Raw genomic sequence first — 17,043 nt, 5'->3', positions numbered from 1 at the left:
TGTCTATGGAGTGAGATTACTGCCACCGGTTTGAGCGAGTGTGCCTTGGTACGTTCAGCAATTTTGAAAAAAAGGGCTCACAAAGAAACAAAACTATTTCACTGACTATAGTTGTACCTGTTTTTGCGTGGGTTTTCTCCGGGAAGTCCAGTTTCTTCCCACAGTCCAAAAACATTGGAACATTTGCGTCCTGCGACAGACACGTGACAGGTTCAGGGTATCCCCACCCCCGCCAAAGTATTTGGGATAGGCAGCAGCACTAGGTATAAAGACTAGTAAATTAGTGAATTTGACATGACGCTTTTATTTGGATCCCCTCACTCTAGTCGGCCAGATTTTCCAGGAACACCTGCCTCACTTTAGTCTTTCAGTGCTGTACACAATCGAATCTGCCTAGGAATCTGTATTCCCATTTTCACTTAAACAAAGAAAAGAAATCAGATCTGGTTCAAAGTGACACAAATAAGTAAGTAAGTATACAAGCAAGTCAAATTTATGCAACACTACAACAATACTATACTTTCCCATCAGAACGAATGAGTGTTTTTAAAAAGGGCTGATAAATATTTCAAGTGTTACTGAAGTACCTCTGAGTCATGTGTCGCAGCAGGAGATGGATCACTTTCTAAAGGGATGCATCAATATACCGTCAGTCTTGCAGCTGGAAATCAAACATGCTAATCACTGTGAAGAATTCTAGCAACTCATTACATTCTTTTAAAAGTCTGTCTTGGTCTGATTGACTTGAGTGAATCTTGATGAGTTTTCAAACCGTCATACGTGCTGGGAAGCAAATCGGCTCCACTCCAAATAAAAAGTCATAACAAGCAAGTCAAGTAAACGAGTTTGTCTTCGGCGTTATCAGTTTCTGCTCCAGATATGGATCATCGACGACTGGTGTATTATTTCAACGGTGTAAAAAAGAAAAGAAATTAGTATAATTACATTTTAACTTTGGAAGAAAAGGACACTGGGGAATTGGTGCAAATCTTCCTACAATCTCTTTCACGTGATCGTAAAGTAATTACAGTTCATATCATCTGAAGAACCAGTTCCAGACGGAATTCAAAAGTCATTACAAAGCCCCATACAATAATGGAATAAGGATATTAGCTCTTAATACATGTGAAGGGTGACTGCGCAAATCCCTCCACGAATCCTGATGTAATCTAACACTTAGCTACATTTTTTTGGGAGATGAGTATAAGTCATGTTGTTTAAAGAAACTTCAAGAAATACATAAATCACATTTAAAAACCCTTGATTGTACCATTCAAACACTGTTCTTGTTGGTGTCCGCTGGGATTCTTTACAAGTTCTAGCAGTGTGAGGTGGCAATGCAAATGTTTTTTTGTGTGTTTGTGTAGTTTTTTAGGAAGATGCATGTAATACAGGATGGATTTTGATGTAGCAGAGAGTGGACCCCACAAGATATGAACTGTCGAGCGAAGAGTGCACTCGAATGAGAATCATTCTTCTTGCTGTATTATGTAAATTAGCCGATATATAAACAGATTCTTCACACTCTCCAAAAAGCAACTTTGTCTTGGCTGAACTATAAAATAAACATATGTAGCTAAATCTTATATTTTTATATAAATGAGGATCTGAAGTGCGGATTTACTTCAATTGGCGTCATCTTGATCCTTTCCAAATGCATCTTTTTGTAAACTTAAAAGATGGAGAAAATGACAATAGTACTTTATTTTCCAATATTTATAAATGTAAATTTTTATGACTGATATCCTAGTTCAGTGGTCCCGAACCCCCGGTCCATGAGACATTCATTTTTATTACATTATATTAGTACAACCTTCAAGTTTTTAAAATATTTACAAAAAGAACAAAACTGTCTGTTTTATAGTTTTCATGTCAGTCTCAACATGACTAGTGAGGCTGACATGCATCTGAGAAGTAAATAAGGACGTACGCCACCTTCAAACTTCAGGAAGTCTGAACTTTTATTCGCTCTTTTCCTTATTGTTACATATGGACTTTGACGTGGAAAAGTATGTCCGCGCATTTTTTGAGCGTACGACCCCTTAGTACATGAGGCCCCTGGTCTTTCAAATCAGACACATTTCACTCAGTAATAATCAAACAGACAAGACACTTGGCCAGTGGCCGTGGACAAGTTTCACAAATATGAACAGTGGAAAGTCCATTTAAACTACAGCAAGAAGAGCAAAAGGTTAAGAGGAAGCAGAGGAAGGCTTGAAAGTAAATCGAAAAAAGGTCAAAGAAAAAGGCCTAAAGCATCAGCGGATCAACATATCGAAGGGGGGGCAGAGGGGGTCAGCCAGGCAGCGAAGTGTAAGCATGGGTTTAAAATTTAGGAAGATAAAGCACGGAGAGAACTAGATACACCTGCAGATTGTCTTTGAAAGAAATGAACGCTCACCTCCCTTCTCCGATTTCTAATTTCACACCTCATTGTAGTTTCATTTCCAAACAAATCTGTCCCTTCCTGACCTCCCTGAGCATTTTGCCGACAGACTCTTATTAGAAAACACATCGTATGGCCTTCATTTTGCCAGAAGTGAAGACGTGTTAAGTTGTTTGTGAGGAAAAGCATTCGTATCATGTGTTGATACGACTTCATCAGCCGTTGTTTGAGCATTCAAATATTCCTCTGTAATAACATGAAATGATGTGCTTTATTAATAATCAACACATGTTTGATTTTAACCATCATAGCAGGGTTTTCAAACCTCAGATTGCCATCAGTCAACCTGCCACCATTTCCATGGTAGCTCTTTTTAATTAGGGCTATCGAGGTTCGGAATCAGCGGGAGACCAATTGTTAATTTCCAGGTCTCCCGAACCAGATGAGTGGAATATAAATTTCTCCTGGATACGGAGCAGGTGAATTAAAGAGGTTTAATTTGCTTATTATGCTGAGGGTCTACCACAGGGGTTCATAACCATTTCCATAATAGTGAATAATTAACCAACGTGTTCATTCTGAAAGTGTTGCGGATGGAAGGTTGGCAGTGAGTCACTTTTTTTTTTACTTTGATGAGCACGACGTGTAGAAAGGCAGCGAGAAAACAGGCTACATGTTCCATTGAATTCTACCCTTCATACACACTCTGAACAAAAATATTCTATTTTGTTTAACATTATACACATTCAGACATGATCAGACATCATCATGCATTTTAAGGCTTCATAGAAGTCGTTATGAAGGTTTTCTACCTTATTTTCCGCACTATTAGGCACACCGGATTATAAGGCGTACCTTCAATGAATGGCCTATTTTAGAAGTGTTTTCATAAATAGTTTGCATCGGATTATAAGGTGCATAGAATAAAAGATACATGCAAACGTTTGACTGGGGTTGTGTTATTCATCCACTGTGTGACATGTTGAACGCACGTGTATGACTGGTTGAGTGCGCAGCAGAGTGATTTTGCTCGCAAACAAAAACAGTTTTGAGTGTACAACAACCAAGGCACACTCGCTCAAACCGGTGGCAGTAATGTCACTCTATAGACATCCGCCATCATGTGAAGTGTGTCGTAAATCGTGATGACGCAATGACGTCGGCTCAGTCGGCGCAGTGTCATCAAGTCACCCACCAGGTAATGTTCATATATAAAGCGCTACAGAAATAAGGCGCAGTGTCGTTTTTTGAGAAAATTAAAGGCTTTTAAGTACGACTTATAGTGCAGAAAATATAAATAATAACTATTGCTGTTAGTTGAAGTCCCTGCAACCTTGACATTGTTTTGGGAGTATTTTCCTTAAACGTCAACAGTCTGAGCTGCTTGGATTGTACCCTAATAACCCTAAAGTATCCACTTCAGATGCTAAAGAACTTTGGAATTAGTTTGATGAACAGTAAATTAGGCATGACGTCCCAAAGACCATTCAAATCTTAGAGGGGCACTTTTAATTTGTCATGGTAGAGTCAGCAGACCAAAGAGACTAAGTGATAGTCATTGAAAATTAACCATGAATTATTAATGTTATTATTAAACTCACTCAAAGACCAGGATCCTCCTTTGTACCCCTGAATATCTGAGGCGCACATCTCTACGAGCGACTGGTTTTATCGCTTCTCTCAGGGGAGAGCGTCTGACAAGCTTCAGAGAATTATCCAGAGAAACAAAGCGCTGGAATCATGATGAGCAGCCAAACTGTTCCTCGACAAAGAGCAGTCGGTGACTTGAATTCATTGGACCCACAGACAGTTTGTCTTCTTTCATTTGGTAAAAAATATGATTCAAAAATGTCAATTACTCAGGGAAAAACAAAACAAATACATACAATCTTGCATAGATTGGTCCACATACCTGTGTATCCGTTATCGTTTGAATGTAATCTGGAACAAACATTTTTCGGAAGTTAGCCACTGACTTTTAAGGCTCGCGTGGTTAAATCTGGTCTGTATTGCCTGTGGAATTTGAGTCATTACAGATTCATTTTCACTCTGCTATTGTAACCAGTGTTGGACAAGTAGCTTTAAAGTAGTAACTTTGTTACAATAACTAGTTACTCACATCAATAGTAACTCAGTTACTTGAAGTTACTCTTTACTTTTGGAGTAACTAGTTTCTAGGGAAAGTAACTGGTTCGTAAACGAGAGATAAAGGACAATTTTAAGTTTAGCTGCTGCCAATTAATCATTCCGAAAAAAAAAGTTAAAACAATAAATGAAATAAACAAATATAAAAATGAATAAGGGGTGAACGGGTTGTCATATTTGTTCCTGGTAGAAATTGTCAATTTTTTCTCAACGGGTCGACACCAAATTTTCCCAATTTAGTTTAACCCTTGGAATTTAACCCACATGTTATCTTGGGGTCAAGGTGACCCAGAAGCCCGAAAACATTTTTTTATGTTCAAGGGATACCTCAAACACGTTTGTTTTCAGGCCTGCTCCTACCCAGGTGCAACACTAATAGACTCAGGGACTCATTCATTCCTCGGGCTATTAAATTGTACAATTCTGAGTTCGGGGGCAGGAGTGGAGTGAAAGTATCTCGATGTTCTGTTCTATGTTAGTCTTTGTATCCTTTGTCTTTGTTTTTTCTTTGACCTATGTTCTTTGTCTTTATCTTTAGACTTAGATTGTGTCATCTTGTTCTTTTTCTCTTTATGTTCTTCTTATTATTTTATTTTTATTTATTATTTTGTATTGTTTATGGAAAATTGCTGGCTGTTGGAAAAAACAATTTAATCATCATTCAAGTTTTACCTTACCTTACCTTACCTTACCTTGACCCACAGACAACAAAAGGGTTAAACACATACAAAAGCTACTATTTTTGTACTATTGATCACCTCATTAATAACAACAATAACAATGGTGGAACTAAAACTAAAAGTGTTTAAAAAAACAAAAAACAAAAAGGAGCTTTTATGTATTACCTGACTCGGGCAGGAAGCCCAAACGCCGAGGCAGGAAACTACAAATCCTGTACGAGAGCAAAATACTTACAGAAGTTTGACGTTCAACAGAGACTGACGGACAACGGAGGGTTTTTAATCAGGACAATGAGATGAGGAGAACAAAAGGAAGTTGACAACACAAGGATCAGGACTTCGCAATAAAACCAGGAAGTGACTAGTGATGGCGAGATGAAGCCTCACGAACCACTGAAGCCTTCACATCCCAGTAGTTCATCCTTGGACAAAAGCTTCATGAGGCTTCTTTTTTGCTCTACTGCGCCATCAAGCGGACATTAAGTGTGAAGCTCTGACTTCATTTTTGCTTAAATTATTCTGATAAATTACAAAAATGGGCTTTAATTACAAGTGTTTGGGGAAAGAATAAAATATTTTTTATTCAACAGAATAAAATAATGAAATACAGTTTAGTTATCCTTCAAAATAGTATAGTTGGTCACAATAAGATTTTAAAAATAATTACGCAAAAATGTCATCACTGACTTAAAGTTATATACATTGTTTGGTTAGTCAGTGTTTCGCTATTGGTTTTAATCAGGGCAAGCGGTCAGTATAAATGCCCGGCTTTCAAATTAAGAGCATTGAATCAGTTGCGTCTTCCTTGTAATCCTTTACTATCACGGTCATACTCTATAGTTTTTAAATCCACGTTTGCGAATCCCTTTTTAATTATTTATTCGATCCTTCATCTATTTCTATATCTGTTTATTGTTTAAAATGAAATTATATTTTCAGCCAATTAAAGTCTCAGATCATTAAGTATGGCAGGCTAAAGATTTTAAAATCCATAACTTTAAATAAATTGATAATTAAAACATCATATTTCAGATGCGTCGCTCATGTCAATGTCAAAGATGACAGGTTTACGAAGCTATAGATCAATATTTATACTCGATCGATGACTGCCATAGATCCAGAGGATGTAGACTAACATCCCACAACATATCACAACAATTCAACATAGACTTGTTGAGAAATGATAAATTAAATGATATACTTGTGTGTGAAGAATGCTGTTGAGATATGAAATAACCACTAGTCAATTGAATAAGTTTCCCTTTTGAGTTTATATAATCTGACACTAAAGGAGTCGGTGCCTCAGCGACCATCAACCTCAGCGCACGTCACTGCTTTTAAAATATGCGTTCCTGAACGCACCGCAGCAGTGGGGGGGCCTTACTTTTGTGCAGATTTGAAAGCTGAAGGAACGAGGTTGTTGAAATCACAGTAATAATTCACGCGTCACGTTTTCCGACACATAAATTCGTTGGCGTACTTAACTGACGTAGTTAATGTAACGCGTATCTTAAATTCAAATGCTCGAGATAAACCACGAAACAATGAACGATGATGACTTATTCTACGCTAACATACATACATACATGACTCCTTCAAGAAACATCTGTGTTTGATGATCTACTGACTCCTTCAAGAAACATCTGTGTTTGATGATCTACTGACTCTTTCAAGAAACATCTATGTGTTTGATGATCTACTGACTCCTTCAAGAAACATCTGTGTTTGATGATCTACTGACTCCTTCAAGAAACATCTGTGTTTGATGATCTACTGACTCCTTCAAGAAACATCTGTGTTTGATGATCTACTGACTCCTTCAAGAAACATCTGTGTTTGATGATCTACTGACTCCTTCAAGAAACATCTGTGTTTGATGATCTACTGACTCCTTCAAGAAACATCTGTGTTTGATGATCTACTGACTCCTTCAAGAAACATCTTTGTTTGATGATCTACTGACTCCTTCAAGAAACATCTGTGTTTGATGATCTACTGACTCCTTCAAGAAACATCTGTGTTTGATGATCTACTGACTCCTTCAAGAAACATCTGTGTTTGATGATCTACTGACTCCTTCAAGAAACATCTGTGTTTGATGATCTACTGACTCCTTCAAGAAACATCTGTGTTTGATGATCTACTGACTCCTTCTAGAAACATCTGTGTTTGATGATCTACTGACTCCTTCAAGAAACATCTGTGTTTGATGATCTACTGAGTCCTTCAAGAAACATCTGTGTTTGATGATCTACTGACTCCTTCAAGAAACATCTGTGTTTGATGATCTACTGACTCCTTCAAGAAACATCTGTGTTTGATGATCTACTGACTCCTTCAAGAAACATCTGTGTTTGATGATCTACTGACTCCTTCAAGAAACATCTGTGTTTGATGATCTACTGACTCCTTCAAGAAACATCTGTGTTTGATGATCTACTGAGTCCTTCAAGAAACATCTGTGTTTGATGATCTACTGACTCCTTCAAGAAACATCTTAAGACGTTTCTATTTCTTCAGGCTTTTCCTTGATTTTCTGGAACTCCTGTTGTGTTATCAGTTTTATCTTGACCTTTAGAATATATACTTTATTGAATATTGTTTTGATTGTTTAAGCGCTTTGTGACCGTGGTCTGGAAAAGCGCTATACAAATAAAAATGACTTACTTACTTACTTACATCTTCATGACCCGACTTCTCCCCGACAGTCCGTCACATTCACGTTTCAAGAGCTTGGCTTTTAAAGAAAATGGCAGCCTCACATTTTCAGAAACTACTTCAGCAGGAGAGCCTAAACCATGTGTTTTTTTCCCCACAAATGATGGATGGACGCAAACATATGATACCAGTAGCTTAAGCTTCCTTGTTAATTCTTTCCAAAGATTTCATCACTCTTGCAGTTTTTCCTAAGCATCACTTCTTCTTCCGCCCGGGCGTCCTGACTCATTAAAAAAGAAGTTCCAATGTGACAGGCTCATTAGCGAAGACTTCTACATCGCCGTCCTCGCCTCTTATCGTTTCAAAGACTCTCAACAGGGCCCAATAATCAGGTGGATGTTCTTCCCGACTTCCCTACACTAATCTTGCTGTCCATCGCTCTCCTCTCTGTTTTGCCTGTTTTTCTTCTTGGTGCCTGCATCAATAATTCACTCCTACTGAGCCGGCCTCCCGGTGGACTGATAAAAATGAATAAAAAAAAAGAAAAAAAGAAGGGAAGGAGAGAGTGAATAGATAGAAGAGGTGTGGCCAGCTACAGGGAGGAAACGATTTCCTTTCGCTCAAAGTTCAACTAATGTGTTGATTTAAGTGCGTCTTAATTAGATGTTGGACTCTATTGTATCATCAGTGTCTGTTTGTACAAAACTCTCTTTTCATTGCAGTATTTACAGTAGAAAAAGATCCACTGACAACACTGTTTTTCTGGAGATGAAATCTTGTCTACCATAACAGCAGCCACTCTGCTGTGATTGGTCCAGCTTCGAGGTTCGTCACCGAGCGTCATCAACCCCAGAAGTCCCCACTTCAAAGTGACTCTTTGTATAAACAAAGTGGGGCGTGATTAAATGAATAATGTATATTATAAAGGACTCTGATCTCGTAACCTCTTGTTCGCCCAGATTTCATACGGGGGAGAACTTTATAAAGTAATAAGGCCAGACCAACTTAATTTTATGGATGAAATCTGCGCGTGTATTGAGTTTCGCCGGTTCTCAAAAAGTAAAAAAAAAACCTCCTCCGAGGCTCCACCAACTCCGGAACTTGCCGACTTTTATTGTCGCAAAAGGTCAGCATTGTGCCGGCTTGTCGTAGAACTCGATATGCATTGCCGCAAAAATGTGCTACCGTATTTTCTGCACTATTAGACCCCCCGGATTATAAGGCGCACCTTCAATGAATGGCCTATTTTAGAAGTGTTTTCATAAATAGTTTGCACCGGATTATAAGGCGCACCTTCAATGAATGGCCTATTTTAGAAGTGTTTTCATAAATAGTTTGCACCGGATTATATGGGGCACCTTCAATGAATGGCCTATTTTAGAAGTGTTTTCATAAATAGTTTGCACCGGATTATAAGGCGCACCTTCAATGAATGGCCTATTTTAGAATTGTTTTCATAAATAGTTTGCACCGGATTATAAGGCGCACCTTCAATGAATGGCCTATTTTAGAAGTGTTTTCATAAATAGTTTGCACAGGATTATAAGGCGCATAGAATAGAAAATACTGCAGTCAAACGTTCTCGTGACTGACAGCCTTGAGCTTGAACTCTGCGCTTAAAACAATCAAAACAATACTCAATAAAAGATATACTTAAAAGGTCAAGATAACACCGAGAACAACACAGGAGTTCCATAAAAAAGTAATTGATAATACCTTTTATATTTTATATTTCTCCGTAGGGATGTGAAAGCTGAGAAGGAGGAAGAGGCTGCAAGTATCTGTTAATCTACAGGACACCATCCACTTTAATATCAAACAAACTTCATATATATACTGTATATATATTAATATATAATATATTTCTTAAGTCTCTGTGCTCATGCTTGAGAGAATGCGATGCTGAGTTTACAAAAATACGCGTCAGTATAATCATCAGTTCTTTTATTCTCGTTTGCAATCGTACGTCTATTGTGTTTGTTGCTTAAAAACAACATTAAAAACAACATATTTGTAATCCAAACACAATAATTCTATGACTCTTTCCCCTACAATATCCATATCTTATTGTCTTACAATTCAATTTGTTAAATTTGATAATAAATAAATAATAATATATAATAATATAATATAATAAATGCTTTGTGACCTTGGTCTGGAGAAGCTCTATAAAAATGACTTACTTACTTGAACTGACTCCACTGACTGAACTGACATCTGTGTTTGATGATCTACTGACTCCTTCAAGAAACATCTGTGTTTGATGATCTACTGACTCCTTCAAGAAACATCTGTGTGTTTGATGATCTACTGACTCCTTCAAGAAACATCTGTGTTTGATGATCTACTGACTCCTTCAAGAAACATCTGTGTTTGATGATCTACTGACTCCTTCAAGAAACATCTGTGTTTGATGATCTACTGACTCCTTCAAGAAACATCTGTGTTTGATGATCTACTGACTCCTTCAAGAAACATCTGTGTTTGATGATCTACTGACTCCTTCAAGAAACATCTGTGTTTGATGATCTACTGACTCCTTCAAGAAACATCTGTGTTTGATGATCTACTGACTCCTTCAAGAAACATCTGTGTTTGATGATCTACTGACTCCTTCAAGAAACATCTGTGTTTGATGATCTACTGACTCCTTCAAGAAACATCTGTGTTTGATGATCTACTGACTCCTTCAAGAAACATCTGTGTTTGATGATCTACTGACTCCTTCAAGAAACATCTGTGTTTGATGATCTACTGACTCCTTCAAGAAACATCAGTGTTTGATGATCTACTGACTCCTTCAAGAAACATCTGTGTTTGATGATCTACTGACTCCTTCAAGAAACATCTGTGTTTGATGATCTACTGACTCCTTCAAGAAACATCTTAAGACGTTTCTATTTGTTCAGGCTTTTCCTTGATTTTCTGGAACTCCTGTGTTGTTCTCAGTGTTATATTGATCTTTAAAATATATACTTTATTGAATATTGTTTTGATTGTTTAAGCGCTTTGTGACCCTGGTCTGGAAAAGCGCTATATAAATAAATATTACTTACTTACTTACTTAAATCCACCATAATGAATATTACAGAAGTATCTTGAAGGTATACAAGCAAAGCTACCTCCTACAAATAAAGACTTCAAGTTTGTTTGCTACACTGTGTTCTGTGGTTCAATTCTCAAGCTTGTAGTCGTTTAGCATTTTTATATTTTTGCTGGATTTTGGCCTTCGTTGAAAACATGCTCACGATGAGAGACTCACTGCATCTTGGAGAGACTTCAACATTTGAAACATGCGAGTGACTGACTTTGTGTGTGTTGTCGTTTATTCTGTATGTTTTGTGTGTGTTGTCGTTTATTCTGTATGTTTTGTGTGTGTTGTCGTTTATTCTGTATGTTTTGTGTGTGTTGTCGTTTATTCTGTATGTTTTGTGTGTGTTGTCGTTTATTCTGTATGTTTTGTGTGTGTTGTCGTTTATTCTGTATGTTTTGTGTGTGTTGTCGTTTATTCTGTATGTTTTGTGTGTGTTGTTGTGCATACGTTTGTTTGTGTGTGTTTTATAGTACATTTTGTATGTTTTGTGTGTGTTGTTGTGCATATGTTTCTGTGTGTGTGTGTTGTAGTGCATTCTGTATGTTTTGTGTGTGTTTTCATGCATTCTGTATGTTTTGTGTGTGTTGTCGTTTATTCTGTATGTTTTGTGTGTGTTGTTGTGCATACGTTTGTGTGTGTGTGTGTTGTAGTGCATTCTGTATGTTTTGTGTGTGTTGTTGTGCATATGTTTCTGTGTGTGTATTGTTGTTCATACTTTTCTGTATGTTTTGTGTGTGTTGTCATGCATTCTGTATGTTTTGTGTGTGTTGTTGTGCATACGTTTGTGTATGTGTGTTGTAGTGCATTCTGTATGTTTTGTGTGTGTTGTCGTGCATACGTTTGTGTGTGTGTGTTTTGTAGTACATTTTGTATGTTTTGTGTGTGTTGTTGTGCATATGTTTCTGTGTGTGTATTGTTGTTCATACTTTTCTGTATGTTTTGTGTGTGTTGTCATGCATTCTGTATGTTTTGTGTGTGTTGTTGTGCATACGTTTGTGTATGTGTGTTGTAGTGCATTCTGTATGTTTTGTGTGTGTTGTCGTGCATACGTTTGTGTGTGTGTGTTTTGTAGTACATTTTGTATGTTTTGTGTGTGTTGTTGTGCATATGTTTCTGTGTGTGTATTGTTGTTCATACTTTTCTGTACGTTTTGTGTGTGTTGTCGTTTATTCTGTATGTTTTGTGTGTGTTGTCGTTTATTCTGTATGTTTTGTGTGTGTTGTCGTTTATTCTGTATGTTTTGTGTGTGTTGTTGTGCATACGTTTGTGTGTGTGTGTTTTATAGTACATTTTGTATGTTTTGTGTGTGTTGTTGTGCATATGTTTCTGTGTGTGTGTGTTGTAGTGCATTCTGTATGTTTTGTGTGTGTTTTCATGCATTCTGTATGTTTTGTGTGTGTTGTCGTTTATTCTGTATGTTTTGTGTGTGTTGTTGTGCATACGTTTGTGTGTGTGTGTGTGTTGTAGTGCATTCTGTATGTTTTGTGTGTGTTGTTGTGCATATGTTTCTGTGTGTGTATTGTTGTTCATACTTTTCTGTATGTTTTGTGTGTGTTGTCATGCATTCTGTATGTTTTGTGTGTGTTGTTGTGCATACGTTTGTGTATGTGTGTTGTAGTGCATTCTGTATGTTTTGTGTGTGTTGTCGTGCATACGTTTGTGTGTGTGTGTTTTGTAGTACATTTTGTATGTTTTGTGTGTGTTGTTGTGCATATGTTTCTGTGTGTGTATTGTTGTTCATACTTTTCTGTACGTTTTGTGTGTGTTGTCGTTTATTCTGTATGTTTTGTGTGTGTTGTCGTTTATTCTGTATGTTTTGTGTGTGTTGTCGTTTATTCTGTATGTTTTGTGTGTGTTGTTGTACATACGTTTGTGTATGTGTGTTGTAGTGCATTCTGTATGTTTTGTGTGTGTTGTCGTGCATACGTTTGTGTGTGTGTGTTTTGTAGTACATTTTGTATGGTTTGTGTGTGTTGTTGTGCATATGTTTCTGTGTGTGTATTGTTGTTCATACTTTTCTGTATGTTTTGTGTGTGTTGTTGTGCATGTGTTTCTGTGTGTGTGTGTTGTAGTGCATTCTGTATGTTTTGTGTGTGTTGTCGTGCATACGTTTGTGTGTGTGTGTTTTGTAGTACATTTTGTATGTTTTGTGTGTGTTGTTGTGCATATGTTTCTGTGTGTGTATTGTTGTTCATACTTTTCTGTATGTTTTGTGTGTGTTGTCGTTTATTCTGTATGTTTTGTGTGTGTTGTCGTTTATTCTGTATGTTTTGTGTGTGTTGTTGTACATACGTTTGTGTATGTGTGTTGTAGTGCATTCTGTATGTTTTGTGTGTGTTGTCGTGCATACGTTTGTGTGTGTGTGTTTTGTAGTACATTTTGTATGGTTTGTGTGTGTTGTTGTGCATATGTTTCTGTGTGTGTATTGTTGTTCATACTTTTCTGTATGTTTTGTGTGTGTTGTCGTTTATTCTGTATGTTTTGTGTGTGTTGTCGTTTATTCTGTATGTTTTGTGTGTGTTGTTGTACATACGTTTGCGTATGTGTGTTGTAGTGCATTCTGTATGTTTTGTGTGTGTTGTCGTGCATACGTTTGTGTGTGTGTGTTTTGTAGTACATTTTGTATGGTTTGTGTGTGTTGTTGTGCATATGTTTCTGTGTGTGTATTGTTGTTCATACTTTTCTGTATGTTTTGTGTGTGTTGTCGTGCATACGTTTGTGTGTGTGTGTTTTGTAGTACATTTTGTATGGTTTGTGTGTGTTGTTGTGCATATGTTTCTGTGTGTGTATTGTTGTTCATACTTTTCTGTATGTTTTGTGTGTGTTGTTGTGCATATGTTTCTGTGTGTGTATTGTTGTTCATACTTTTCTGTATGTTTTGTGTGTGTTGTCGTGCATACGTTTGTGTGTGTGTGTTTTGTAGTACATTTTGTATGGTTTGTGTGTGTTGTTGTGCATATGTTTCTGTGTGTGTATTGTTGTTCATACTTTTCTGTATGTTTTGTGTGTGTTGTTGTGCATATGTTTCTGTGTGTGTATTGTTGTTCATACTTTTCTGTATGTTTTGTGTGACTCACTGCATCTTGGAGACGAACGACTTCAACATTTGAAACATGCGAGTGACTCACAGTTGTGTAGCTGTAACTATATTTTGAGATAGAGAGCGGCGTCCTTTGGAACCACAGCCCTCTCCTGGACGACCATATTGCGTCTGATAGAAAGCGTCTCTCGGAGCCTGACATCTGCCACTTAATCCAGTTTTTGATTATGGCAGGTTTGTGTTCCTTAATGTGGGTTTTTTTTTTTTTTTAAACGCACCACCTGCTTAAGAGACTTGAGAGGGAAATATGAGGACATTAAAGTTTATCTGTGATCCTCAGAGAGTCGTGCTACATTATTAGCCATTAAGTCTAGATGCACAATTGCAGCAGAGGCGCAGTGAGCTTTAGTGGCGACGGTCAGACGAGGGCCGTCCGTCGGTCCAGGAGATAACATCTGATGAGTCTCTTATCTTTCAATAGAAATGATGCCTTCAGGAGCTGCGGCTCTTTTTTGTTTAAGAAGTGTTTACTTAATTAATGAATTAATCAGGATCATCTTTTTTTCTCATTCAACAACATTTTCTTTTTGAAGAAAAGGGGGATGAAAGTTGCTGTATTTCATTCAAGTATAAATAGAACAAGAAAAATGCAAACACAATATGTAGTCGTTTTTTTTTTCTGAAGTAACTGAGATGAAAATAATTAAAAAATCAAAATCAAGGAATGTGACGAAGAAGTTTAGAAGTTGTTGTACATTCGTTTGTGTGTGTGTGTGTGTTGTTGTGCATATGTTTCTGTGTGTGTGTGTGTTGTTGTGCATACGTTTGTGTGTGTGTGTGTGTTGTTGTGCATTCGTTTGTGTGTGTGTGTGTGTTGTTGTGCATTCGTTTGTGTGTGTGTGTGTGTTGTTGTGCATTCGTTTGTGTGTGTGTGTGTTGTTGTGCATTCGTTTGTGTGTGTGTGTGTGTGTTGTTGTGCATATGTTTCTGTGTGTGTGTGTGTTGTTGTGCATATGTTTCTGTGTGTGTGTGTGTTGTTGTGCATATGTTTCTGTGTGTGTGTGTTGTAGTGCATATGTTTCTGTGTGTGTGTGTGTTGTTGTGCATATGTTTCTGTGTGTGTGTGTGTGTTGTTGTGCATATGTTTCTGTGTGTGTGTGTTGTTGTACATATGTTTCTGTGTGTGTGTGTGTGTTGTAGTGCATATGTTTCTGTGTGTGTGTGTGTGTTATTGTGCATATGTTTCTGTGTGTGTGTGTGTGTTGTTGTGCATATGTTTCTGTGTGTGTGTGTGTTGTTGTGCATATGTTTCTGTGTGTGTGTGTGTTTTGTAGTGCATTCTGTATGTTTTGTGTGTGTTGTTGTGCATACGTTTGTGTGTGTGTTTTGTAGTGCATTCTGTATGTTTTGTGTGTGTTGTTGTGCATACGTTTGTGTGTGTGTGTTGTAGTGCATTCTGTATGTTTTGTGTGTGTTGTTGTGCATACGTTGGTGTGTGTGTGTTGTAGTGCATTCTGTATGTTTTGTGTGTGTTGTTGTGCATACGTTTGTGTGTGTGTGTTGTAGTGCATTCTGTATGTTTTGTGTGTGTTGTTGTGCATATGTTTCTGTGTGTGTATTGTTGTTCATACTTTTCTGTATGTTTTGTGTGTGTTGTCATGCATTCTGTATGTTTTGTGTGTGTTGTCGTTTATTCTGTATGTTTTGTGTGTGTTGTTGTGCATACGTTTGTGTGTGTGTGTTGTAGTGCATTCTGTATGTTTTGTGTGTGTTGTCGTGCATACATTTGTGTGTGTGTGTTTTGTAGTACATTTTGTATGTTTTGTGTGTGTTGTTGTGCATATGTTTCTGTGTGTGTATTGTTGTTCATGCTTTTCTGTATGTTTTGTGTGTGTTGTTGTGCATATGTTTCTGTGTGTGTATTGTTGTTCATACTTTTCTGTATGTTTTGTGTGTGTTGTCGTTTATTCTGTATGTTTTGTGTGTGTTGTCGTTTATTCTGTATGTTTCGTGTGTGTTGTCGTTTATTCTGTATGTTTTGTGTGTGTTGTCGTGCATACGTTTGTGTGTGTGTGTTTTGTAGTACATTTTTTATGTTTTGTGTGTGTTGTTGTGCATATGTTTCTGTTTGTGTATTGTTGTTCATGCTTTTCTGTATGTTTTGTGTGTGTTGTCATGCATTCTGTATGTTTTGTGTGTGTTGTCGTGCATTCTGTATGTTTTGTGTGTGTTGTCGTTTATTCTGTATGTTTTGTGTGTGTTGTTGTGCATACGTTTGTGTGTGTGTGTGTTGTAGTGCATTCTGTAAGTTTTGTGAGTGTTGTTGTGCATTCGTTTCTGTGTGTGTGTGTGTTGTAGTGCATTCTTTATGTTTTGTGTGTGTTGTTGTGCATACGTTTGTTTGTGTGTGTTTTGTAGTGCATTCTGTATGTTTTGTGTGTGTTGTTGTGTATACGTTTGTGTGTGTGTTTTGTAGTGCATTCTGTATGTTTTGTGTGTGTTGTTGTACATACGTTTGTGTGTGTGTGTGTTTTCTAGTGCATTCTGCATGTTTTGTGTGTGTTGTTGTGCATACGTTTGTTTGTGTGTGTTATGTAGTACATTTTGTATGTTTTGTGTGTGTTGTTGTGCATACGTTTGTGTGTGTGTGTTTTGTAGTGCATTCTGTATGTTTTGTGTGTGTTGTTGTGCATACGTTTGTGTGTGTGTGTTGTAGTGCATTCTGTATGTTTTGTGTGTGTTGTTGTGCATACGTTTGTGTGTGTGTGTTTTGTAGTGCATTCTGTATGTTTTGTGTGTGTTGTTGTGCATACGTTTGTGTGTGTGTGTTTTGTAGTGCATTCTGTATGTTTTGTGTGTGTTTTTGTGCATACGTTTGTGTGTGTGTATTTTGTAGTACATTTTGTATGTTTTGTGTGTGTTGTTGTGCATATGTTTCTGTGTGTGTATTGTTGTTCATGCTTTTCTGTATGTTTAGTTATGTGTTGTTGTGCATGCATTTGTGTGTGTGTGTTATAGTGCATTCTGTATGTTTTGTGTG

The sequence above is a fragment of the Callionymus lyra genome, chromosome 1 (assembly GCF_982586985.1).
Source record: "Callionymus lyra chromosome 1, fCalLyr1.hap1.1, whole genome shotgun sequence".
NCBI classification, from domain to species: Eukaryota; Metazoa; Chordata; class Actinopteri; order Syngnathiformes; family Callionymidae; genus Callionymus; species Callionymus lyra.
Note: the sequence above shows the minus strand (reverse complement) of the source record.